General features: G+C 43.5%; 1 protein-coding gene and 1 long non-coding RNA gene across 3 annotated transcripts in view; both read left to right on the top strand.

Annotated features, from left to right (window-relative positions):
- Positions 1 to 27680, top strand: part of NME7 (NME/NM23 family member 7) — a 265751-nt gene that overhangs the window by 8867 nt on the left and 229204 nt on the right. The gene's annotated exons all lie outside the window — the stretch shown is intronic.
- On the top strand, positions 1728 to 17006 carry LOC116576438. Its single transcript, XR_004280158.1, has 3 exons — positions 1728 to 1753; positions 5147 to 5148; positions 14310 to 17006. It is a non-coding gene; the product is annotated as an uncharacterized LOC116576438 (long non-coding RNA).

Below are 27680 nucleotides of genomic sequence, written 5' to 3'. Positions count from 1 at the left end.
AAGCAGAACCCTCTTCCACTGTTGGTGGGAATGCAAGTTGGTGCACCACTTTGGAGAACAGTGTGGAGATTCCTTAAGACATTAAAAATAGAGCTTCCCTATGACCCTGCAATTGCCCCTTATCTTTTTAGCCCAGCTGTTCTAACCGGTGTCAGGTGACAGCTGTGCTGCTTTTGATTTATGTTCCCCTTCTGGTTAGTGATGCCAAGCACCTTTTCATGTACTTCTTGGCCATCTGTAGGTTTTCTTTGGGAACAGTCTGTTTGGATCTTCTGCCCATCTTCTTATTCTTGTTCGTTTAACTGTTACTCAGTTGTATGTATATGTAATGTAGATGTTAATCCCTTCTTAGATACATAGTTTGTAAATATTGTCTCCCATTCTGAGGATTGCGATATCATTTTGTTTAATGTTCCTTTAACTGTGCAGAAGCTTTTTAGTTTGTTGTAGTCCCACTTACTGATTTTTGCTTTTTTGTGTGTGCTTTTGGTGTCCTAGCCAAAGAACTGCTTCCCAGACCAGTGTCAAGGAGCTTTCCCGCTATGTTTCCTTCTAGGAGTTTTATGGTTGCAAATCTTACGTTTAAGTCTTTAATGCATTTCAAGGTAGGTGTCGTGAGTGGAGTGAGAAGTGGGTTTCATACTTCATCCACTCTTTCTCGGTCACCAAGTATCCGTCGGTTCGAACGAGTATTTCCTGAGTGCTTTTGTGTGCCGGGCACTGGCTCTGCAGTGAGTAACAAGATTGCCCCCGCTCCATGCCCACAGAATAGAGCCCAGATTTCTTAATTGGCATTGGAGACCTTGTCTGGTCCCTACTTACCTTGTGCACCCCATGGAACTTATCGAGAAAAACAGTGGAAGATAAATTACAAGGGTAAGTTGGGTTCTAAGGAAAAGATTACAAGGTGAGGTCAAAATGCATAATAAAAAAGAGTGGTCTGACCTAGCCAGGGTGATCAGGGAAAGCTTCCTTGATGGTTTAACCTTTCAATTCCCTTTTTCCTTAGTGGAGGAAACATACAATATATTCAAGACATAAATGAATGAAGCCATGAAACAATGGGTAGCCTCTTTGGTGCCAAATGATGTGAGGAAAATTAAACTTAGTAATGTGATAGTGGCTGGTTCCAAGAGGAGGTAGCTAGAGGACCTTTATGGGGGACAGTTAGAGAGGGTCCTCTTGAGGATGTGGCTTTTAAATTGAAATCTCAGAAAAAGGGAGCAGGCCAGGTGGAGATCAGGGGAAGTTCATTCTGAGCCAACAACAGCCAAACACAGAGGCTCATTGGGGGCATGGCAGGAGGCCAGTGGGGACGCGTTCTGGGGAAGGTGGGGCGGGCGTGAAGACTGAGATGCTAAGGCAGGCGGGAACCTGGGGATACTGAGGCTTATACAACTTGGGAAGGATTTTAGATTTCATTCTAAATGTACCGGGATAATGCCTCTAATACATTTTTCCTATTCTGTCAAAATATTTTATTTTCCTTGGATCTGCCTTATTTAAACCTTAACTGTATTAGCGGTCTTTCAGTGACAGTTTTTTTTTTTTTTTTAAGATTTATTTATTTATTTATTTATTTGACAGACAGAGATCACAAGTAGGTAGAGAGGCAGCCAGAGAGAGAGAGAGGAGGAAGCAGGCTTTCTGCAGAGCAGACAGCCCAACGTGGGGTTCGATCCCAGGACACTGGGATTCTGACCTGAGCCGAAGGCAGAGGCTTTAACCCACTGAGCCACCCAGGCGCCCCTCAGTGACAGTTTTTATCCTATCTGTAACATTTATGATCTTATAAACTTTGGAAAATATTTTCATATAAACTTTGGAAAATATTTATCTGTGCAGATCTTATGTTTGAAGATCGAACACTCCTGATTTCTCCTTTTATAATTGCTTTTTAATATTTTAATTGCTTGTCACTGGAGTGGCTCTGTCAGTGAAGTGTCTGTCAGAGTCTTGGTTTCTGCTCAGGTCTTGATCTCAGGGTCTTGGGATGGAGCCCGTGTCGGCTCTGTGCTCTGCAGGGAGCCGGCTGGAGACGCTCCTCCTGTCCCGCTGCTGCTCCCTGCTCTTGCCCCATCTCTCTCTCTCGCTACATAATCTTAAAAAAATAATTGAAATGCCCTTTTCTGAACTGTTTGTTTCCATAGTGTCTTCTCTAAGGTGTGGCAGGCGAAGTGGGTGACATCATCGTGTCTCCATGGACAGTGCGTTTTCTGCTGTGATGTCATCTACTGTCTTTCTGGATGGAGTGTAAGATCGGAGCAACTCGTTCTCCAGAAATCTCTCCAACAGTTCTATTAACCTTAGATCCACTTTCTTGAAAAATCTGTTTAAACTACTTCACTTCTAAAAGCTGTTGATATTTTAAGACTTTCTACTTATTAGATGTGAGAAATTGTAGCTATTAAAATGTACTGCTCAGTTCGAGTTTATTTTCTGGTACTAGGCACTTTTTCTAATTAAGTTGCTATTGTTACTCTCCTGACTCATCTTATGTACTGTGCCTTCTTTGTAGTGCTTTATTCTTTAAAATTTATTTCCATATACATACACAATGGCTTCAGAGTTCTGATATATGTAAATTTAAATTTCATCTTCTACTTTCTGTGGTTCTGATACAAGTTACATAATGCATATGCTATATACATTTTATATCTTGTCAAAAATATATCATTGATACGTTTGTTGTGACATATATATAGTATATAATATAAATAAAATACATAGAGCATATATATTTAACTTGAAAAAATATATATATATATACATATATATACAATATTTAACTTGTTATACTGTAGAAACAGTCATTTTTGGAGGTTTGCAAATATGTAGAAAAAATATAATTAAATTCATCTGTAATGTCACTGTATACAATTTGTTAGTATTTTAGTATAATATTCCAGTCAGACACACATACATACATACATAGGTGTATATACATATGTATATGTATATATCTTTGAAAGTGTGATCCTACTGTATATATTATTTATAAATCTCTCTTTTTCACTTAATATATCTTAGACAATTTTCCAGATCAATTTTAGGACCAACATTTTGTTCTTTCACTTACTTTGGTATAACCAATCTGTTTATTTACTTGGTCTTTTTTTTTTTTTTTCAAAGATTTTATTTATTTATTTGACAGAGATCATGAGTAGGCAGAGAGGCAGGCAGAGAGAGAGAGAAGGAAGCAGGCTCCCTGCTGAGCAGAGAGCCCGATGTGGGGCTCGATCCCAGGACCCTGAGATCATGACCTGAGCTGAAGGCAGAGGCCTCAACCCACTGAGCCACCCAGGCGCCCTTTACTTGGTCTTTTAACACCATAATTAATATATTTTTACAGGCATAGCTTTACATACGTCCATAATTATTTCCTTAGAATAAATTGGAAATGGGGCGCCTGGGTGGTTCGGTTGGTTAAGCGTCTGCCTTCCACTCAGGTCAGGATCTCTGGGTCCTGGGATGGAGCCCCATGTCAGGCTCCTGGCTCAGTGGGGAGCCTGCCTCTCCGTCTCCCTCTTTCACTCTCCCTGCTCATGCTCTCTCTCTTCTCTATATCTCTCGGGCTCAAACGAATAAATAAAATCTTAAAGAGAAAAGAATAAAATAGAAATAGAGTAACTGGGTGACAGAGGCCATGTGCATTTCTGAGGTTTTCACGATATGCCTCGCCAGTTACCTCCAGAAAGTTTTACCATTTGTCCCCTGCTAGCAGTGTGCCATGGTGCTGCTCTTTCTAAGCTCTAGCCTGGTATTGCTATAAATTTCTTACATGGGGGCGCTGGTTACAGAACTCAGTGTTATGTAACTAACAGCTTTTCAGGAATGCATCTTGAAAACCAGTACTCTGGATCGTCTGCCCCAAAACAGTAACTCAAGAAATCATCTGGATCTGGGGTGACCGGCTCCACTGTCTAGTTTCTGAGTGAAGGGAAGGAATTAAAAGCTTTATTTCGTCAGTAGCACATTAGGAAGGACCCACTTCAGTTCTGTTCTATGATCCTCTTTTATACTCCTACTTTCCTTCACTGTCTCTGTTTGCTTGAATATCCTCTAATTTCTTCAGGAAAGAAAGCTATCCAGAGGGGAGAGATAGAGAGAGAAAGAAGTCCAGGAATGAGAGACAGACAGACATCCAAACTCCAGGATAGAAAAGAGAGAAACAAGGCCAAAAGCAAGAAAGCAGTAGTGACGTCTCTGTTCCTGCCTATCCCTCCTGCTGCCTCCTGAAGGCCCAGTCTCCTGGGGGCAGGTGCTGGTGGAGAATGGATTCCGTCCAGTTCCAGAGATCCACACTGGGAATTCATTTCGGTAGCCTGTCTTCTGGCTCTGAGTGAGAACTCGGTAATGTGCTGGAGAGAGCGAGGTCCTGGGCATAGTTTCTCTCTTACACTCCTTACTCCTCCTAGGTCTGGTGCACAGAGGCCCTGAGAGACGGTTTTCTTAAAAGACCATCTTGATCAGTACACTGAGCTGTCAAGACACTATTCCTATATGTTAGAGCTAAACTCTTACTTACACAAACAATAAATCTATAATCTTAAAGACAGGTTTAGAGACTTTATTTTGGAGGACTTGCAGGGGTAACTTGGTGAAATTTGATGAAAGCAATCCAAGGGTTAAAACAGTAGCCAGGGCATGGAAGCAACCTAGTGGTCCGACTGTAGGTGGTGTGTAAAGAGAATGCGGCATATGTACACACGGACTCTTGCATGGCCAGAAAAAAGGGTGGGGTTGTGCCATTGGAGATGACATGGAGGGACCTAGAGAGTATTATACTGAGTGAGAGAAGTCAGACTGAGAAAGACGAATACTATAGGATTCCACTCATAAATGGAATCTAAAACAAACAAACAAAAAAAATCAAGAAAAAACAAAAACAAAACCTCACAAAAAGCAGGATCAGGACTATAAACACAGAGAACAAACTTGTTGCCGGAGAGAAGGGGAATGGGAAATTGGGCAAAATGTGTGAAGGGGGAGAGGGAGATACGGGCCCCCACTTAGGGAATGAATAACACAGGAATAAGGAGCAGAATGCAGGGAACGTAATGATGCTGTTAGCGATGTCGTGGGACAGGTGGCAGGTATGCTGTGGAGAACATAGCGTCCTGTATAAACTCGTCGGATCACTAAGTTGTATACCCGAGACATGTAACATTTGCCAACTGTACTCACACATACACAGAATGTTCCCCCCAACCCTTTTTTTGTGTGTCACGAGAAAGATATTCTTGAACTAGTTTGGCATGACTTTAAAAATAATTGTTTTTTAGTTGCTTAAAACCCTGTTACGTAATTGATTAAATGTGGGAAAGCAAGCGAAGAGAATTCACTGAGTGTTACTCCCTTCCCTAAGAGTGGCTGTCTGGACCTGACCATTTCTTCAGTGGCTGACAGGGAAAGCTTTAAACTTACTTGGGGCTGCTTGGGGGAATTATCAAAAAACAGCTCAGATTAGGTCCTTTTTTATGTGAGTGAGTAGAGACGTTTCTTAAAGTGGGATGACTGGAGGGGATAAGAAAGGCAAAAGAAACTTGTTAACTTATAAATCTGGGAGATGAATTTTTCTTAGTCGTTAGTATCTCTAATCTGTTGGCCATCTACTGCCTATTAAGCTCTTGTCACATGAGGGAGCAGTTTCAGGTTTAAAAACATGGGAGGCCAGGCTTGAACTGGTTTGGTTTGAAGCCCATGTTCTTTGTTGTCAACCGCATTTGGGGCCAAGATGTTTAAGGTTTAGAATTCGTTTTAGCGGGCTGCCTGGGTGGCTTAGTCGGGGAAGTGAAGCGGCCTCCTCCTGATTGTGCTCTGGTCCTGATCTCAGGGTCCTGGGACTGAGCCCTGCATCGGGCTGTCCAAGCAGCAATGAGTCAGCTTGAGAATTCTTTTTCTCCCTCTTCATCTACCCCACCCTGCTCACTCACTCTCTTTCTCTAAAAATAAGTCTTTAAACATTGTTTTAGTAATAATGTTTTTTTGGTAGCTTTAGAGAGAACTGAAGCCTTACTCTTTTTTAGAGGGGAAGACTTTTAACTTACTTTTTGAAAACTCCATTTCTAGGCATATAGTGATAAAACATTTCTTTAGAAAGTCATAATTCATATTTTGATACTTAATAGCCTCCGAAAAATTACTGTGATTCAGTGTGGAAAGGCCCTGTGGCTTGGCTGGATTGAAATCCACATTGAACGGCAGGTGGCGCTCTCCCACCATCGGAAACAGTCTTTCCCGAAAAGCTCTCCTTTATGGATTTTTTAGTTGCTTATTAATTTCAGTCATATCGCTGTGATATATTAATGCCATTCATTTGGAAAGCACAGAGTACAGAGTACCACAGGTTATTTCTTGTAAAGTCAAAGTCATAAACATATATATATATATTAAATGGCACTTTTGGGGGAAGATTTTATTTATTTATTTGACAGAGAGATCACAAGTAGGCAGAGAGGCAGGCAGAGAGAGCTGAGCAGAGAGCCGGATGCGGGGCTTGATCCCAGGACTCTGAGATCATGACCTGAGCGGAAGGCAGAGGCTTTAACCCACTGAGCCACCCAGATGCCCAAAGACACATTTTTTTCCTTTCATAATTAGTTTCCTTAATTATGGAAAAGAATGGCCTCCTCGGCAATTATGCTGGAATTTTTTAGAATTTATGCTAAAAAATTATGCTACCAAATTATGCTACCAAAATATGCTTTATCTTGTAAAAAAAAAAAAAACTTAAAACAGTGAAGGGCTAAGTTAAAATAACCCATGAATCATGATATGATTATTAACTCATTACATTCACCCATAATATAATATGATATATAATTTAATATGATAGACTATAATATCATAGAATAGAATATGATAGGATAGAATATGATAAAATGGAATATGATAGAATATAATATATGATATGATATAATATATGATATAATATAATACGATATAATGTGATATATGACATAATATAGTATAATATAATATATGATAGAATATATGATATACTATGATATATATAATATTTGATAGAATATAATACAATATATAATATATGATATATAATAAAATACAATATAATATGATATATAATATAATATGATATGTGATATATCAAAATATATATGGTATATAATATATGATAGAATATAATACGATATAATATAATATAGAATATGATATAGAATATGATAATATATGATGTAATATATGATATAATAGGATATACTGTACTTTAATATAGGATATAGTATAATATGATATAATATAATAGGATAGACTATAATATAATACGACATAGAATAATATATGATATAATAGGATAGACTACAATATAATACGACATAGTATAATATGATATATAATAGGATATACTATACTATAATATGATATAGTATAATATGATATAATAGGATATACTATGCTATAATACGATATAGTATAATATATGATATAGGATATACTATATTGTAATACGAGGTAGTATAATATGATATATAATGTAATAGGATATACTATACTATAATGCGATATAGTATGATATGATATAATATAATAGGATATACTATACTGTACTATAATATAATATAATATATGATATGATATATAATACGATGTACTGTACTATAATATAATACAATATAGCATAACATATAACGTAATATAGGATATACTGTACTATACTATGATATGATATAGTATGATATGTGATAGGATATACTATACTGTAATACAATATAGTATAATATAATATATAATATAATAGGACATACCATACTGTACTATACTCTAATACGATATATAGTATAATATATAATATGATATAATAGGATATACTATACTATAATACAATATAGTATAGTATGATATAGGATATATTGTACTATAATACAATATAGTATAATATGATATAATGGGATATACTGTACTGTACTATAATACAATATAGTATAATATGATATAATGGGATATACTGTACTATAATACGATATAGTATAATATGATATAATGGGATATACTGTACTATACTATAATACGATATAGTATATGATATAATGGCATATACTGTACTATAATAAGATATAGTGTAATATGATATATGACATAATAGGATATACTATACTATAATACAATATAGTATAATATGATATAATGGGATATACTGTACTATACTATAATACAATATAGTATAATATGATATAATGGGATATACTGTACTATAATACAATATAGTATAATATATAATGGGATATACTGTACTATACTATAATACGATATAGTATATGATATAATGGGATATACTGTACTATAATACGATATAGTGTAATATGATATATGACATAATAGGATATACTATACTATAATACAATATAGTATAATATGATATAATAGGACATACCATACTGCACTATAACGCAGGCGGAAGCGCTCCGGAGGGGAGGAGCCGCCCCGCGGAGCCCCGACGACGACAGACCTGGGCGGGCGGCGCGTCCGGCCGTCGCTGCGCGCGGAACCGTCGGGCTGTCGTGGCGGTGCGCGTCCGCCGGAGCGTGACCGCGCGTGTCTCGTGCGGTGGCCGCGGCTCGCGCTCCCTGTCCCCGCGCGGCCGGGCGGGCGTCGGTCTAGAACTCGCGCTCTCCCGGGACGCCTCGCGGCGCGGGTCCCCACGTCGCGCGGCGTCCGCGGCGGGGCGGCTGGAGCGGGGCCCGGGCTCGGCCGGGCGCGTCGGCCGCCCCGAGTCTCCGGGCGCTGCGGGGCGCGTTGGCCCGCGCGGGAGCCTGGACGCGGGTTCTCCCGGCGGGAAGCAAGTGTCCCGAGGCCGCGCGGCCTGCGGGGCCCCACGGACGTGCCGGGTCAGCGGGGAGCCTGCGTCGTGACTGCCGCTCGCCGGCCCGGGCTGTCCCGGCCGTGGACGCGGTGCCGAGGGGCGGAGAGCCGGGGCGAAGCCGGCGGACGGCGGGTGCGGGATCCATCCCGGGGCGGTGCGCTTGGGTTTCTGCCGCGGAGCCAGGACGCCCCCCCCCCCCCGCGCCCCCGGCACCCCCTTCGGGTCGCGGTGGCCCTTCGTTTCCTGCCCACCCGAAGCCGCGACTGTCTGCGCCGGCGGCCGCCCCCGTCCCGGTTCTCCGGCGGGGACCGTCCGCGCGCGGCGCCGTCCGGTGCGTCCGGCCGGGGTTCCGTCCGTCTCGGTCCCGGCTCCCGACCCGGGTCTTGTCGTCTTCGGGACAGTCCCCGTAGCGCGTCACCGGGTGCCCGCATCCACTAACGATTCGTCCTCCTGTAGGGCCTTGGGGCGCAGCTTGCACCCCGAGCAGCCAGGCAGGACACGAAGAAGCGGGAGGCTCCCGGATACGCTAGGAAGGAGTAAAATCGCCGCGACTCCTGGGTCCCTGACCCTGTGTAGCAAGTCCGAAGGAATCTGGAAAACAAAACCGCGAGGCCGATACGTTCAGTAAGTCGGAGCGTGGGATCAAGACACAGAGACCGGTGGTGGTTCCGCCCCCGTATATTTCAGGGCGCAGTCTGAAAAGGGAATTAAGGATTCCGTTCCTTCCACAACAGCATCTGAAGGATAAAATAGGAATTTTTAGTGGAAGTGCGAGATACACACTAAAACTACAAAACATTGCTGAGTAAAATTGAAGATCTACGTAAATGGAGACATAAACCTCTTATGGTAAGCGATTCTTTCAAGAAGAATTGCTGATGCCATTCATATCTTCTGCCCATGTTGATTATTTATTTATTTAGGGATATTATTTGTTTGACACACGGAGAGAGTGAGCGGGGGGATGGCAGGCAGAGGGAGAGGATGAAGCAGGCGGTGATGTGGGGGCTCCATCCTGGGACCCTGGGATCAGGAGCTGAGCCGAAGGCAGATGCCCAACCGTCGGAGCCACCCAGGGCTGTTTCTGCCCATTTTTAATTTGATTATTTGTTTTGGGGTGTTGAGTTGTATAAGTTCTTTATATATTTTGTGTTCTAACCCTTTACTGGATATGTATTTGCAAATATCTTCTCCCTTTCTGTATGCTGCCTTATAGATTTGTTGATTTTTTTTCTTCACTGTGTAGAAGTTCTTAATTTGATCTAGTCCCAATAGTTTATTTTTGCTTTTGCTTCCCTTGCCTCAGGAGACATGTCTAGAAAGAAGTTGCTATGACCGGTGTCAAAGAACTTACTGGTTATCTTCTCTTGTAGGATTTTTATGGTTTCAGGTCTTACATTTAGGTCTTTAATCAGTTTTTAATTTATTTTTGTGTGTGGTATAAGAAAGTGGTCCAATTTCCTTTTGTGTGTTGCTGTCCAGTTTTCCCAGCACTATTTGCTGAAGAACCCGTCTTTTTCCCATTGGATAGTCTTCCTGCCTTGTCGAAGTTTAATCAACCATAGAACTGTTGGTTCATTTCTGGATTTTCTGTTCTATTTATTTTTGTGTGTTTATTTGGTTAGATCTGATTCTCTTTTTGGAGTATTGTGGTTCAGATAATTGTTGAAAAGTGGTCCTTGATGGATCTCTTGTCCCAGAGTTAGTTAATACTCTTTTAAGTGTATTTATTAAGGTGTTAATCAGAGAAGCCATACTTACCCAAAACAAGAAGAAATGTCCTCTTTCAAAATCTTTCTGAAAATGCAAATAAACATATAGTTGAGTGTTGGAGGGTTTTTTGAATCCCGGAATGGATTTTTGCCTTTTATCAAGATCTAGTGTTGGACATGTTTACTTTACTCCTTTGGATCTTCATTTTGGGAGTATTTGATTATTTTAAGGTCCCAGAATTAAGAAACTCACTCTGGAATTTCAAAAGAAATAAATGATGTACTTTCTGTTTTCCAGAAGCTCATAATTTAAGTGAGATTAGGGAAAGAATTTGTATTATGCAGGCCTGCCGGATGACAACCCTGTATTCTACTGTGGGGACATTAAACCAGCCAATCAAGAAACAAGGATCTTTGCTCAGCTCGTGCGGGTCACAAAGCTCTTGCCAAGTCACTTAACGTCCTTGAGCCTCTGCTTGCTTAGAGTTAGTATTCCTCTGATCTCTGAAATTCACTGAACATCACATTCCAGGCACAGGAATATGAGTGTCAGGTGTCGGTCTTGGAAGATTTACAGTGATTCTGTTTCCTTCAGGAGATCCAAAAGAGGTTCATTCTGGCTTTCCAGAGAGAAGGTTTTTTCCAGGTAGACTGCTTGTGGCATTGTGTTTTTCCATGACGCTGTTTGACCCTAAATTTGCAGTAGTGACCTCTAGAAGTCCGAGAGGGGAGATTTCCAAGATCTACAGACCAAGCTGAGAAAAGTTTTAAAAAAGCTTTTCTTTCCTGGGGAGTCTGGGTGGCTCAGTCCGTTTTACGTCTGCCTTCAGCTCAGGTCATGATCTCAGAGTCCTGGAATCGAGCCCCGCGGGCTCCCTGCTCAGCCAGGAACCTGCTTCTCCCTCTGCTCCTACCCTTGCTCCTGCTCTCTCTCTGTATATCAGATAATTAAATAAAAATCTTAAAAAAAAAAACAAAAGCTTTTTATTTCTTTCTTGAAACTGGATGTGAGCCTTTTAAAATGGTTCCATCTAGTTTGATCAGTTTCCTGATTTATAGTCACACTGTAGAAATGGTTCTTTCCTGGCATTTTTCATGCTTGAACAAAATTAAGCAGGAATTAAGTCAGAAGTGCATTCCTAAGCATCCTGGTTGGGGAAACATGAGTTCGTGCTCCCTTTACAGCAGCATTGACTTTTTTCTGTAAAGACAAATGATGCATTTGACTTCTGAGATGCTGCCTCAAAGTGACTTTTTTTTTTTTTTAAGAAAATAAAATCTTAGAAACATGTTGAATTCTCATGTCAAACATCATATTTTTCACCAAGGAAAAAAGACATTTGGCCTTAAACTGAATTTTTTTAAGGGTAAAAATAATTGCACCTGTTTCACTTAGTCCTTAAAAGAATTTAAAAGAAATTAGATAATTAACTAAATTTAATAATTTGTCCATCTTTTCTTTCTAGTATAATTTGTCTGTTTGACTTTATGAATGAGAGCTACTAAGCTGGAGTTAATTAGATTCTCCACATGAGGACCCTTTTCACCTGAGCTCACCTTCTGTTTGCCCTTCACGGTGGGTTTATGAGGCAGCAAGCAGCAGCCCTTGGAGCACAGTCCGGACGGACGGCGCATTGGGTCCGGCCGCAGACCCGTGTAGGAGAATGCTTGCTCCTTGAAAGAAGCCCATGGAGGGCTGTACTAAACAAGGGAGTGCTTAAAGCCTAGCTCTGTGGTAGGGGGAAGTAGAAACCTGTGGTTTGTTGTCTTTTCATTTCTGTTGTACTTACCCCTGTGGCCTCTGGGGAGAGCAGTAGGCATCGCTGAGCTTATTTGCCTGCTGTGTCGGCAGCAGATCTCTAACGATCTGCTGTGTTCTCAGAATGTTCAAGGCAAAGTGAAGTTTGCTCATTGGAAACTCATCTCTCACCAGCCCTCCAGGAAGCAGGGGCTTGAGTATCTCCTGGGATGCCGGTGAGGGCGGGCGCGGGCTTGTGTGAAGCTGAGAAGGTCTCCTGAACGCCGATCGGCATCATGGACGGAGTTTGTCCACGACGTCGGAAGTCACGCAGAAGCATATAATTCGCTTAAAATAAATGGAGATCAGTTACTGACTTTTAAATATGCAGATTCTGGAGGTTTGATTTCTACTTAGTTTGACGCTTTTATCCATGAGGTATTATAGAAGTCTGTTTCCATGAGATTTAAGAGAAGGAGCACTTTTGTATAAATAAAAACATTTTGTTGTGTAATGCAAAGTAATTTTTCCTGGAATGTAGCAGTATTGAGTATAGTATAGATTTTCAGTGCACTGTTGGAATTATGTCTGATACGTGTGGCCTGATTTTTATTGTTTTGCTTTTTAAGATCTGATTTGTATGCATATATATATGTATTTTAAAGATTATTTATCTGAGAGAGAGAAAGAGCACAAACGGAGGAGAAGCAGGCTCCCCGCTGAGCAGAGAGCCGGATGTGGGGCTCGATCCCGGGACTCTGGAATCATGACCTGAGCCGAAGGCAGAGGCTTCACTGACTGAGCCACCCAGGCGCCCCAGTCTGATTTGTTGCATTGGGGCCGTTCAACTGAAAGATTAGTTGCAGACTCTGGAGACCGAGCAAACAGCAGCCTACGTAGGCTCCTTGGTCCCATTTCCCTCAGAGGCCCTTCAGCCCCTCTGAGGAGACGTTAAGAGCGTGGGGTCTGGAATCACCTGTGTGTAAGCCTCTCTGTGGCCTCGGGCGTGTTTCCTGACTTACCTGGGCCTCAGTGTCCTCATCCGTGGAGTGGAGAGAACCGCGCCCGCCCTGCCTACTGCTGCCGGGTGAAGCACACAAGGGCTTAGAGCCGCGCACTTAGCATGTGGCAGGGGCCCAGCAGGAAGTGCTGGCTGCTGACCGTCACTGTCACTGTTCTTGTCTCGTTGACTTGTAACGGTGGGTTTGGATATTTGGGTTTTATGGTACTAGTTTCCTTAAAGCCAAGGATCGTTGCTTAGAATGTGCAGAATGAGCCTGGCAGAAAATAAGCAGCGGATACATAATTTTGGAATGAATAAGTAAGTGTGGAGGGCAGTGTCTGATCATCAATCTGGTTTCCCCCCGTTTTTCGAAATTGTGGTGAAACACACATCACTTTGAATTTGCCATCTTTGTCATTTTTGAGTGTGTAGGTCAGTGGTGTGGAATACAGTCACAATGTTGTTCAACCACCGTCCGTCTTGTAACACTGACACCCTGTAGCCAGCACACAGTTGCTCACGTGTCACTCTCCCGCAGCCCCCGGCAACCCCCCTCCCTTCTGTTTCTGTGACGCTGGGTGCCTCACCTAAAGGGGATCGTACAGTGTTTCTCCTTTTGTGACTGGATTATTTTACTTCGCATTATGTCCTCGAGGCTCCTCCATGTTGCAGCGTACGTCAGAATTTCCCTCCTTTTTGAGTCTGAGTGATACTCTGTTGTGTCTAGACCGCATTTTTTTACCGTTTCGTTTGTTAACCAACACTTGGGTCGCTTCTACATTTTAGCTATCGTGAATAAGGCTGCTTTGAACATGGTTCGATGTTTTCTTTCCATCTGCCAGTGGGATCTTAGAGACTATTAGATACAGAAATACAGAGACTATTGGTGTAGAAAGTATTCTATAGTATGTATGTTTATCAGACTTGAATTTAAGTCCTGGTCTTGGCACTTAATGAATGCCGACACGGGGCTCGATCCCAGGACCCTGAGATCATGACCTGAGCCGAAGGCAGAGGCTTTAAGCCACTGAGCCAAACTTGCTGTGTCTCCTGCACGGTCCATCCTGCTGGCTTTCCCAGGACACTCTCCTCCCCCTTCTTCCCAGGTCTGCCCTCTTGCGGCCGTGGTCAGACTTGTGTGGACTGTTCTCCTTCGAATGCCTGTAGTTTTGTACCACACAGCCCACGTCTGAGTTATTTTTTATTACGTTTTTGCTATAGTTTCATGTGTGTTGGTCTTTGTCATTTAAGAATGATTGCAAAGCACCCAACGATCTGGATCATGGTCTCGTACATGCCCCTTTCTCCTGCCCAGGAACTAGCGCAGAGTCGAGACTGGCGCTTGTTCTGTGTCTCTGTCCACGCGGTCTGGAGCCTGCAGAGATCATCCCTTGTGAAAGGAACCCACACTGTCCACGTATTTTATACGCCTTTTGATAGAAAAATCTGATGTTGGACTTTTAGGAATAATCAGACGGGAAGAGTGCGGCGTAGTGCCTGGTGCTGGATCTTTTCTTCCCTTTCCTGCCAGGAGTGTTTGTCGGCGTCGAGTCTGGGCACCTCGGTTGTCATCCAAAGGGCTTGGGCTTCGTCGCTTAGAAAGCACTATTTTGTCTGCTCACTGATTAGGTGAACTCGTGCTTGTGAGAATGCGGAACGGTATGGGCCTTGGCTGATGCCCGTTAAGAAAAACTTGTAAACATGTTAGTGACTAGCAGGGAGTAATCACCTGAATTAATAGATGCACCATGTAAAGTTTTTAAGAAGTAGAAGCAAAGTAGTAAGATATTAAAAAACCCATATACGATGGAATCTTTTGTAATCTCGCAATAACTGACAGTTCAGTGGCCATGTCAATGCCCGGCCCAAGGACGCTATACTGGGTACTGAAACCGTTTTCAATAACAACTGCTTATTCTGTGAGTCTAGTTTTGGAGCAAACAGTGATTGTGTATCGGGTGAGTGCCAGCTTGTAGAAGGCACTGGGTAGGCGCTTTGGGGGATATAAGGATGAATGAGGCCCTCGCTTTCGTCCTGAGGAACTTCCGTTACAGTAGAAAGATAAGATGTGTATGTGAACGACCGTAAATACGCTTCCTAAGGCTCAAACGAAGGGCAGGGGCTTTCAAAATGCTGAAAATATCTTTCCCCGGGGAGGCTCGCGGGGAATGTTATTGAGCAGGTGGAATTTGAATTATGTCTTTGACAAGAAAATGTGAGATTTTGAAGGAACAGAAAGAGGGCCTTCAAAGTTTAACGAGAATTACCATAAATAACAAGGTACATGGTGCGTATCATTGATTCAGGTCTGGTGTAGTTAGGGGTTTATGTGAGCCACATTCAAAGTTGATGCGTGACCCTGTTTTGGTTTGTTCCTGGAAAAACTGAACCAGCCGGTTACACACTCGCCGTAGAGTATGTCTGGTGCTTCTCTGCTCCGCTCCCGGAAGGGGCCAGCCAGGGCACCCCAGGATGTGGTGGCGGGTCCCGACTGCTTCCCTGATTCCTACCCCCACCCTCACCCCTGTGAGTGACCATTTGTGCTTGGCTCTCGACCCACCCTTGCTGGTACCTCACAAGAAGAAGGGAGTTACGGGTCTGTAGGTCAGTGCAGGGAGGGAGCTGGTGAGAAGGCCACCGTCTTCCTGAGTGGATGGACTTTATTTTGGCAAACCCGCGTGTGACAGGTTCTCTTCTCTCTTTCTCTCTCTCTTTTTATAGCATTTGCTCAATAAACAGGACTCGCTAGACGTTTTGGTTTGCGTCAATGTTACATACTTTAAAATCTGGAAGAGGAGGAAAGGGGACGACGGTGGAAGATCTACAGTAAGCCGAGATGGGTCACGGTTTTACACTGCTTCGATCTTAAGCATTTCCTTGTGCAAGTGATAGACCAAGGTGCCGTGAAGGCTCTTCAGGGCTGTCCTGTCAGGAGCAGAGCTGGTGTTTTATTCCTTCGGCCGGAATTTCCCAGTTCTTCGTAGTCCACTAAAGGATCGTTGCAAGTAGTAACAGGACTCCTTGGTTATCCTGGCATCGATCTGTAACGATGGCGGACTCGTGAGACTCCTGGGGACGGAGGGGAGTCTCTGAGGTTTGCTCCCCGTGTTGCGAAGTGAGAAAATGTAACGAGAAATGCCCTAACAAAGCTTGCAGCGAATCGGATTGTGTTTTTAATTCGTCTCACGTGTCACTGCTTGATGGAAGCGAAGACAGCTGTGTGGCATTGAGTTACGATCTCGTAGATTCCAGTACTGGATGGAGATACACATCCAAGTCCTTGAACACGTGTGGAACTTGCTGTTTAGCTCTGGAGCTAGTTCTGTAGATGCGACTGTCCTTGCCGGCTAGGCTAGAACGCATGGTCCCGGCGAAGTGACGTGTGGCCCTTCTGCTGGACCCGAGGTCAGTGGTTCTGAAACACTGCGTCCTTCTCGCCTCCTCTTTCCGGGAGAATTTTAAGCCACGTGACTCCTTGTTCCGCACAGTCCGGGCCCAGCAGCAGCGCCAGTGCTGTTTCCTGACAGCCTCCCGGAGCCACAGACTCGCCTTTCCCCGGCCCTGGGAGCTGCCCCTCCCAGTGCGAGGATGGCTCGGTAGCCAGGCTGAGTTCCAGTACCCCCAGAAATGGTTTCCTCTGGTTCTGTGAATACACACTTATGGGCAGTTTTTAATCTAGCACATTTGTTTTCATGACTGATACGTTGTTTGGTTCTAAAAGGGAACAACTTTTCTAAGGGTGCTCGGTCTGAGTGTGGAGGGAGAGGCTGGGACGTTCTATGGCGTTCTCCAAAGTTTTTTGACCTCATTTGTAGGCCATGAAGTCAGTTCAGCACGTTTTAAAAAAGTAGAATAGAAAATAATCTTAGTCCATAGCATCCAGTAAGGATAAATGGTGCTGCGCGAAGTGTGTCAGTAGTACATGTGCAGGAGTGAACGTGCGGGGTCATGGTGTGACTTCGTAGCCGTGAGCGATAATTCAGAGCTTGAAAGCCACCATCAAACACATGGGAAAGGAGTGACATGATAAGAGGTAGCTGTTGCTAAATTGTATGTGCTTTCCGAGATAAACGAACAACTTTGATAACTAGGAGTCTTTTCTGAATTAGCTTCTAAGCTGCTTCAGCAGTCTCACTCATCCCGCTTGTAAACTTCTTCCGCTCCTGTCCTCCTGCTCGGTATAGGGTTGACCCTTGAACAGCTTGGATTTGAACTGCCCGATTCCCTTGTGCATTTTTTGTTTGTTTTGAAGATCTGGCAGGAAAAGCAACAAGGCGTTTACAGGTGCCTGCCCCAGGCTCCGCAGGGCTAAACTGAAGGTGACTATCGCAGAGGTCATGCCTGCTGTCCTCCGAGTACCCAGGGAAGCCTGCTCGCTGCTGCCAGCGCCGGGGCCCCCAGGACCAGGAGGGCTGCAGGTCACCCCATGGACTGTTGGGGACTGTTGGAGTGAGGCCCAGGGCTGGGACCTGAGGAGAGGACTGAAGAGGAGGAACACATCCAGGAGGCAAGGAGGGTCCTGTGCGTGGAACCCCATACTCCCAGCTCTCGAGTCGCCCCCAGCCCCCACTGTGTCTTCTGGTGCCAGGGCCAGGGGTGGCCTGGGGTCTCGGCTCCCTACTGCTGGCCACAAAGTACTCCCCTTGCGGACACCCTGGTTCTGGGGCCTCCCACAGCTGCCAAAAGCCGTGGGCCCGTGGTACACCTCCAGGCAGATGGGCCAGCTGTACTACACGCACAGGCTCCCTCTCACTGCTGCCCCTAAAGAGCGGAGGCCACCAGGCTGCCGAGTGTCGCCACTGCGGGGGGCCAGGGCCGTCCCTACTGCCCCGTCTAACCCAGTCCGCCTATGTGAAAAGGTGAAGGAGGGTCAGTAGTGCATCCTCCAGACTGAGCAGGCCCTTGAGTACCAACAAAGTGAAGCAAGCCGCTCCGTACCATCAGGGATAGCGTCTGATTCCGCGGAATTCACTCATGGGGGATTGGGCAGTTGGACAGAGGGATAACCCAGGACGCGAGGCAGCTGTTGGCTGTCCCTGTTCTCTACTCCTATTTGGACTTTAGTCCCCAAGTTTTATGGAGCAAGGGGCTTGGCGGTGAGGTGGCAGCGTAGTTATCTTGGAGCGGTGCCGCCTGTGCGACAGGGAGAAGAGACGCGAGGCCGGAGAGGGAGTCGGCGTTCTCAGCACTCCTGCGGCCTTTGAGCAGGTCTCTCTCAGCAAACACAGGTGTCGTGCTGCGTTTCCTTACGACTTTTAAAATAACTTTTCTCTAGCTTACTCTCTTACAGGAATACACTCCTCCGTACATATATACAAAATGTGTGTTGGCCGCTTATGTTATTAGGAAAGTTTTCAGCCAACAGTAGGTTATTAGAAGTGAAGTTTCACAGGAAGGAAAAACTGTTCCTCTACCCTGTGAGGTCTTCCAGCTGGACTAGGAATTAAATTTACATGAGGCAGTAACGGGAGAAAAAAATGAAAGCTATATATGGCATGGGTACCTAGTAACGACATCGAGACCCAAGTAAATGACCGCAAGAGGTGATTTTATCTTCCTTAGACAGAGACAGTAAGTTTCTGAGGAACTGACATGGTAAGGAAAACAGATATTTGGGAGCTTTAATTAGTAAGGCATTCGAAGGGGAATTTGGGCTGAGGTAGTAAATTAGAAAAACAGAAACAAGGTTTTCTTTTTAAATTAGAAAAAAAACAAGCTTTGTGGATTCTAAAGTCTTTATCTCTGGTGATAAGGAGGTCTTCTTAGTACAGGGAGGGTGTCCTCCATATGGAAGATTTATTTTATGTTCTGGAGTGGGGGTTCTGCATGTCCTGACAGTGGCCTTTTCCCAAGTGGCTTAAATTCCAAATAATCGGTATCCACTGTGACACATTTTGGACAGCCTATTCTTGGCTCCTATAGGAGTCAGAAGTTATACGCGGTTTTTGGATTGAGCACGGTTGGGTGTCCTAACCCCCAAGTTGTTTAAGAGTCAACTCCACACTTTGACACTTTGATGATATCAGTTAATATTATATCTTAACAATGACCCTTTGGAGTCCTATAATGGTGAAATATGCAAGCAGCAGCCATTTAAAAATTTCATTGTTTACAACTGGAGAAACCAGAAATACAGGACTGTTTTAGATACAGAAGAGGTGATTGGTATATAATGTCCTCAGGGTTTTAAAAATACATTTGTCTGAGAAAGCAAAGTTTCTTGGGATGATTTCTTGAGTTACTGTTCTGGGGCAGACGATCCAGAGTACTGGTTTTCAAGATGCATTCCTGAAAAGCTGTTAGTTACATAACACAGAGTTCTGTAACCAGCAACAATACCCTTCTGAGTAGGGAGGCGAAATAAGACATTTCCAGCTGGAGGTCTGACGTCTGCTAGATCTCTGAATATGTAATACCACCTCCTTACTGTTACACTGCAGTTTCTTCTCTTTTAGGTATGCTTTTCTATTCTGTGAACTGATTTTTGTTCCGAGAAATCTGATATTGACTCTGTAACTCCTTTTTCTTGATCTCGTACAAACTTTTTTTTTTTTTTTTTTAAATCGAGGTCTAGTTGGCTCACAATGTTTCATCAGTTTCAGGTGTACAACCTAGTGATTTAAGAAATCTGTGCATTATGCTCTGTCACCACACATTTAGCTCCCGTCTGTCACTGTGCAGCACCATGGTACTAGCTTTGGCTGTATTCCCTATGCTGCACGTTGTGTCCTTTTTTATGACTTAGTTACTTCATAACCGGAAGCCGCTATCTCCCGCTCCCTTTCCCCGTTCGTTCGGCCTCCTTCCCACCCTTTCCCCTCTGGCAACCCTCAGTTCTCAGTACTTACTCAGGTCCGTTTCTGCTTTTTTTTTTTTTCATTTGGCTTTTAGGTTTTAGATAAAGGTGAAGTCATGTGGTATTTGTCTTTCTCTGACTTACTTCACTTAGCATTAGACCCTCTAGGTCCATCTGTGTCATCAGAAATTGTAAGTGTCTCTCTCTCTCTCTTTTGTGATTGGGTGATATTCCATTCCAGTGTGTGTGTGTGTGTGTGTGTGTGTGTGTGTGTGTGTGCATCTCACATCTTCATTCATCTGTTGGTAGACACTTGAATTGCTTCTATATCTTGACTATTGTCAGTAATTCTGCAGTAAACATAAGGGTGCATATATCTTTTCAGGTTAGTGTTCTCATTTTCTTTTGGTAAATACCCATTAGTGTAATTATATGGTATTTCTATTTTTAATTTTTTGAGGAACCTCTACACTGTTTCCCACAGTGGCTGCCTCATTTTACATTCCAACCAACAGTGCACAAATGGTCCTTTCTCTTCACCTCCTCACCAACACTTGTTATTTTTGGTCTTTCTGATTCTAGCCCCTCTAACAGGCGAAAGGTGGTATCTCATTAATTAGATTATTTGGGGTTGGTGTTGAGTTGCATAAGTTCTTCATGTATTTTGGTTATTATCCTCTTATTGAATCATTTGCAAATATCTTCTCCCACTCAGCAGGTTCCTTTTCATTTTGTTGATCGTTTCCTTTGCTGTGCAAAAGCTTTTTATTTTAGTGTCGTCTCAATAGTTCATTTTTGCTTTTGTTTCTCTTGCCTGATGAGACTTATCTAGAAAAACTTTGCTAAGGATGATATCAAAGATACTACTACCTACACTTTCTTCTAGGAGTTTTGTGGTTTCATGACTCACATTTAGGTCTTGCATCTGGTTGGGGTGTTGGTGTGCAGCGTCAGAATGTGGTCCAGTTTCATCTTTCACGTGTGGCCATCCAGTTTTCCCAGCAGCATTTGTTGAAGAGACGGTCTTTCCCCCATTGTATGTACTTGCCTCATTTGTCATAGATTAATTGACCGCATAATCGTGGGTCTATTTCTGGGCTCTCATTCCATTCAGTTGATCTATGTGTCTGTTTTTCTGCTGATACCACACTGTTCTAATGACTACAGCTTTGTAGTGTAGCTTGAAATCTGGGCTCGTGGTACCTCTACCTTTGTTCCTCTTTCTCAAGATTACTTTGGCTCTTGTAATACATGTTAAGTGCAATCACCAGAAACACATGAGCAGTGCTGCAGTAACCATCAGAGCCCTTCAACCACTCTAGAATGATTCCTGTTCTTTCTAGGATGGAGGCCCAATGAATTTCCCATTGCTCGTACTATCTGATTTCTTAGCACTATCTGCTTTTGTGGTCAGATGAGCCCTGTGGAAAGACTTCCTTTCTCACTGTCTTCTACCTATGTTGCCCTTTTGGTTGACCCAGAACTCCTGATGTTTTTCTTGATTGAATGCTTTTGTGTCTGGAAATGAGTATTGATTTTTAGCATCAGACCTTTGTTTGAGTCCCAGCTCTGGCCCTGACTGGGTGTTTGATCTGTGTAATCCCTGGATAATTAACCTTAGTCCCTCTGAACCCATTGTCCATTGGTGGAAATGGGAGGGGGAACGTCCAAGACAGGTATGGGGTGAGAGTCAACTGAAATTAGGTTCTAAATGTGCCAGACATACAGTTAGCTTATCTCACCTCCCTGAATGAAGCAGTATTTGGTTCTAACTGGTCTGAGAGGGTGATCTCACTGAATGAAGCAGTATTTGGTTCTAACTGGTCTGAGAGGTAAATAAGATTTGTAAAGGTTAATTGAAATAATAGCAGTTTAGAGAACACTGAACCAGTCATAAGTATAAGCAATCAAATGTGAACAATGGACCCTACTGTGTGCGCTAATGGTAGTTGGGTACCCTAAAAAAAAAATGGCACTGCCTGCCTTCTTTCCTTTTTTGTTTCCTTTCTTCCTTTTCTTTTTAAACATTCTATATGTTTAGTACTTAAAGGTGATGAAATTTTTGTCAGTATATGCTGAGTTTACACGTTAACATATTGGTTGCTACTAAGTGTAATATTTGATATGACCTTAAATATTAACTAGAGAATGTAAATACTGTTCTTTTTTCCAAATATCTTTAGTTTCTGTGCTGAGTGAAAGTACAGGGTTGATTTAAAAAAAAATTTATTTATTTGACAAAGAGAGAGAGATCACAAGTAGGCAGAGAGGCAGGCAGAGGGGGAGGAGGAAGCAGGCTCCCGTTCTGAGCAGAGAGCCCGATGTGGGGCTCGATCCCAGGACACTGAGATCACAACCCGAGCCGAAGGTAGAGGCTTTAAGCCACTGAATTTTTTCAGATCTACAATTGGCAACAGTAATTTCATGTTGATTAGTGTAATTTATGATTTTTTCCAATGGTGCCCTTCCTTTGAGATGTTTGAATTTTAATACTCAGGATTAATGGGTAACAGATGATGTTACAAATTTTAAAAAGAAAACTGCTTAGTTTTTTATTGGTGAAAACTTGAAGCGCTCTAAAAAGCAAGATTTTGTATGCTTATACCAATTTATTAACATGATCTTAACCACAAAAATTGCTTGTTATTGCAGAAATAACCATATACCTCCAGTAGCTTTTCTTTTCATAATGTATAATTTCAGTCACATTTCTATTTTTCTGTCCTTCACAAATTCTTTTTTCCTTCACACTGATTTTCCTACAAGGGTCTTTAAAAAAAAAAAAACCTTACAATTTACTGGGATCAGCTGTGGCTGAGGCCGTGGTGTCACAAATCAGGAGAGGCTGCTCCTCGTATCAGTGCAGGAGATAAGCAGCTCTGAAGTCACAGAGGGCCCTGCCAGCCACCGTCACTGCTGTGAAGACTTCGGCAACAGAAATCCCAAGTGCTTTATGCACACTAAGGCATTTAATCCCCACATCTGGCCTAGGAGGAAAGTTTGTTACTTTTCTCATTTTATAGGTACAGAAGTCAGAGCTTAGAGAGGTTGGTATCTTGTCCGAGGTCACAAAGCCCAGGTCTGTCAGACTCTAGAGCCCATGCCCTTACCCATTCTGACGTAGTCCCTGACCGATCCTGAAGAAAACCCCATGTAGTTTCCTGGGTCTTCCCTGCTTGCAGGGGCCATGCCAGCTGCCACCAGTGCATGGTAGCGACCCCGGCAGCAGCAGGAGCAGACTCCGTTGGGCGTAGGCATTGTACTCCACAGCCTGGTAGTGCCAAGTGCAAGCAGGGTATATGGTTGGTGCTGTTGGTCATCAGGAGGGCAGTGGCTCTTTCTGACCAGTACTGCTGAAGTGCATGAGGCCAAGGCACAGTTCTGCTTAGTGGCATAAGCTTAATAAACTTACTCTTGAACGAAGGGACAGTTTTACTTAAGCGCATGTGCCTGGAAAACATTGTTAGTTTCACATGATCCTCATGTGGCTTGGCCTTCCCTTAAGCAGTGACCGAGAGAGGTATGGTGTGATTTGATTTTCCGAGGGCCTGGTTGCCCTTCAAATAGCATTTCACGTGGAATTTCAACACTCTGGGTGAAATTTCCTTAAAATCAGCATTTTTTTCTTACAAATTGTGTGAAATTTTATGAATTTTATATTCTGTTCAGTAATATATATGCATTTGTTATAATGCAAAAAATGTTCACTTGACTTACCATTGAGTCAGACCGATGCTCTAGGAAGACTCTGTCAGTACCTAAAGATGATTGAGGAGCACTCTCTCTACCCATCTCTGCCTCAAAATGAACGCACAGAGAATTTACATGCTTCACAAACATTAATTCAAAATGGATTGCAGACCTAAATGTGGAATGCAAAACCGTAAAGGGCCACCAGAAGCACAGAGAAGCACAGTGGTGAGTGCCGTCACCCGGGGCGGGCTCGTGGACGAGAATTGTTGCGCGTCATCCAAGTGACACATCAGGGAGTCGAAGTGGTAAGGAGGGAAGTGAGGGAAAGAGAGGCTGGTGGGTTGGGAATGTGGGGAAGGGCCATTGGGCTGGAAAGAGGGAGACGCTGGACAAACCAACCAGGACGGGGGGTGTGGCAGGGGACAGACTGCTCGAAGCACTGGACTGGGGGTGGAACATGTTCAGGTGACACAAGGGCCCGCATGTGGCACACTCATCTGTATTCTGTCCTTTCTTCCAGCGTTATCCGAGCTCCATCATTGCCGTGTTCATAACCAATATACACGTGGTTTTTAAATTCACCCATTTTACAAAAGAACATTATTATTTCTGTTAATTGTTGCCTATTTTTTTAAATTTATTTTTTGTCTTTTTATTATTTTTAAAAAAATATTTATTTATTTGACAGAGAGAGACACAGCAAGAGAGGGAACACAAGCAGGGAGTGGGAGAGGGAGAAGCCTACTCTCCGCTGAGCAGGGAGCCCGATGCAGGGTTGGATCCCAGGATCCTGGGATCATGAACTCAGCTTCAGGCTCAGCTTCAGGCTCAGCTGAAGGACTAAGCCACCCAGGCGCCCCTCACCCTTTTTTTTTTTTTTTTTAAACAAAAGAAGGAAAAAGATTTTCAAAATGAATAGAAGAAACTTGCCTACGTAATTAGCATGTGCATGGTTTAATCTGACTATTTTTAAAAAATGACTGCAGTGGGGAGTGACTCATACCGGATTGCATTTGAATAGATGCAGTTTTCATATGTTACATTTTAAAATGACATTTTCCTTTTTTAGGTGTAGCAAAATAAGTGTGGAAAAACAACCTGAGGTTTTTCTACATTTGAAAAAGCATACCATCAAAGGGAAATCAAAAATAAAAATTGTTAAGCACTGTACAGCACGTTCTGATGGATAGTCAGATAAACAGTGTAGAATGGATTTTAAGTAAAAAATTAAAGGACTTATCTTAACTGAGTCAGCTGTGACGTAGAACAACAATAAATTCAGAGCCACGAGTTCTAAGTTCCTGGAAGTTGCTCCATCGGCTGTGAGACTGTAAGGGTCGTGCAGACAAGGCTGATGTTTGTTTCTAATCGCCAGTGTCGTATCTTGACGTGTCTGAGGACCTGGCATAGGATGTAGGACATGGCAGGTGCTCAGTGCCGAGGAGATGAACTGATGGGCGGGAGTCAGATGATGTGCGAAGTCGGCTGGCCTTGCCTTAGGCTTTTCAGTAGGCGAAGAGTGAGGCCTATACCAAAATTTGGGATATTTCCTTCACATTCACGTTATACCCTGTGCTTGCTTGTTTTGCTTATAGTTTGTTTCTTTGTCTTCCTATTCTGATTTTCTAGTTTGGTTAATAGAAAAGAACTCCAGAGGTTCTAGGTGATGTGTGATACGAAGGGCCTACTGACAATAATGGCTTTGTTGGGTGTTCAGTTAAACTTTTCCACAGTTAAAGAGGAAAAAAAAAACCAGCTTCAGTTTTTCAGTATAATTTAAAATTAAACTATAAAGAAAACTACAAATTAGAAAGCAACTTAACCCCTCTTGGCATTGAACAATAAAAAATACAAGCATCAAACAGGGTAAAACAGTTCAGAAACGTGTACATTGAGAAGTGGCCTCCCCACCCCCACCCTGCCTCCCCACCTCCACCCCCACCTCCCCACCTGCGTCCCCGCCCCCAACCCTCCACACACTCCCCAGGGGCAGCTACTTCTGACATATTCTTGAGTGTCCTTCTGGAAAATTGTTCCCTACCCGTAGTAGGATTTTAAATTGAGAATTAAAGATTTGGGTCATCACCACCCAAGTTCCTCGGCAATGACAATGCTCATTATGTTGTTCAGTGCTGATCTTCTCGGAACAGACTCACTCTTTGTTCGGGTTGATACTCCGAGTACAGTTTCCCCACTGGCGTCACGTGCAGCTGCTGTTCACACTCATCCACGCGCCGTTTCTTACTGTTTGCGGTCTCGCAGCCCACTGTGCTTCCTGCCGCTTAACCTCTGTGTGGCAGTTCACTTCTTCTACCCCTCCCGGCTCCATGCAGCATATGAAAGCTTCTATTCCCTTTTTTTTTTTTTTTTAATTTTATTTATTTATTTGACAGACAGATCACAAGTAAGCAGAGAGGCAGAGAGAGGGGGAAGCAGGCTTCCCGCTGAGCAGAGACCCCCCCCCAATGTGGGGCTCGATCCCAGGACCCTGAGACCATGACCTGAGCCGAAGGTGGAGGCTTACCCCACTGAGCCATGCAGGCGCCCTGATTCCCTTTTATTGGCTTTCTTCTTTGCTTTTTGGCTATAGTGTGTGTTGGGGAGGCTGTAGTGTGTGTAGGGGAGGACCCTCTGAGGGTCCCTGGCTCTGTCTGAAACTGACAAAGACTACTAGGAGCAAAGCATATCGATTTGTTTAGTTTCATGTGACATGGGGGCTCTCATAAAGAAATGAGGACCTTAAGAAACAGACCTGGTATTTCTTGCGAGGTGTAATGGAGCAGGGACAGTACGGAGGAGGGTGGCGGGTTAAGGAGTAGGAGGCAAATGAGGGAAACTGGAGGAAACTCAGCGAGGCCTGTTTGTTGGGATTTTTTTTCCCCCGTTTTCCTTTGTCCTGAGAGATAAGGATGCTCCTTTCTTCTGGGAAGGTACCTCTCCTACAAGAGTTTTATAACCTATTTCAGAGAAGAGGCTTGGGAGAGGGTCAAAGTGACCTTCCTGCTTCTGCTGTTTTCGCAGACTCCTTCAGCTTAAAATATTCTGTATACGTAGGTGCCAGACTTCAGGAGTAGTGTGCCCTGAACCACATCGTGTCAATAGCTGCTTACAGTATTAAAAAAAAAAAGTAGGTGCGCATTAGTGCTTAGTTACGAAATTGGAACAAATCGTGCTTGAGTGTGAGGGACCCTCTACCTCACTGTGTATAAATTATATTTAAACTGTTCCGAGGAAGGAAAACGATTTGGCTACTTTAAGAAAAAGTCTCTTTGTGCTTCAGTGTGGTCTTTGTTCCACATAAGCCTGTATCTGATGGAAGCTGAGACCTTCACTGTTCCTGTGACCATGGCCATGACATTCTCGTCAGATCTGCAGCCAGAACACCGATGTGTCCCTTCGTCTTGCTTCAGTGTTAGGTTCTCCCTCTCCAGCCAGCCCTGGAAGCGTGGTATTATGGAGATAGCAGAGTCATAGCCCGGGTAGTTTCCTGACTTTGTGGCAGTCACAGATGCTCACTAGGCCACAGTTTCCTACTCTGTAAAATGAAGGCTCAAACACAGTGATTTCCAGGTTTGACATCATTATCATTTCAATGAATCACATTAATCTGATGAATCCCATCCTTTGCTAGTCTTTGCCCAATTTAGCTGAAAAATAATTTTTTTAAAAAATTTCAAAGGTGACTTTGGTCCAGGAGGGCTGTGGTACGGCCATGTGTGTATTAGACAGCAAGGCCATGCCTAGACTGGACGGGACGTTCCCAGGGAGCACGGTTGGTGCCAAGTCCAGAAGTGCCATCGCTACCCGCTAGGCATTATTTGACTTTAGGAGGGAACCAGGGTTTCTACTGTAAAGATAAATCAGAAAGTTAAGTTTAAATCACATTTAAATACAGTTTGTACTTGGCATAGTGG

This window comes from Mustela erminea, chromosome 17 (genome assembly GCF_009829155.1).
Source record: "Mustela erminea isolate mMusErm1 chromosome 17, mMusErm1.Pri, whole genome shotgun sequence".
Classification (NCBI taxonomy): domain Eukaryota; kingdom Metazoa; phylum Chordata; class Mammalia; order Carnivora; family Mustelidae; genus Mustela; species Mustela erminea.
This window is presented reverse-complemented; position numbering and strand designations above follow the sequence as displayed.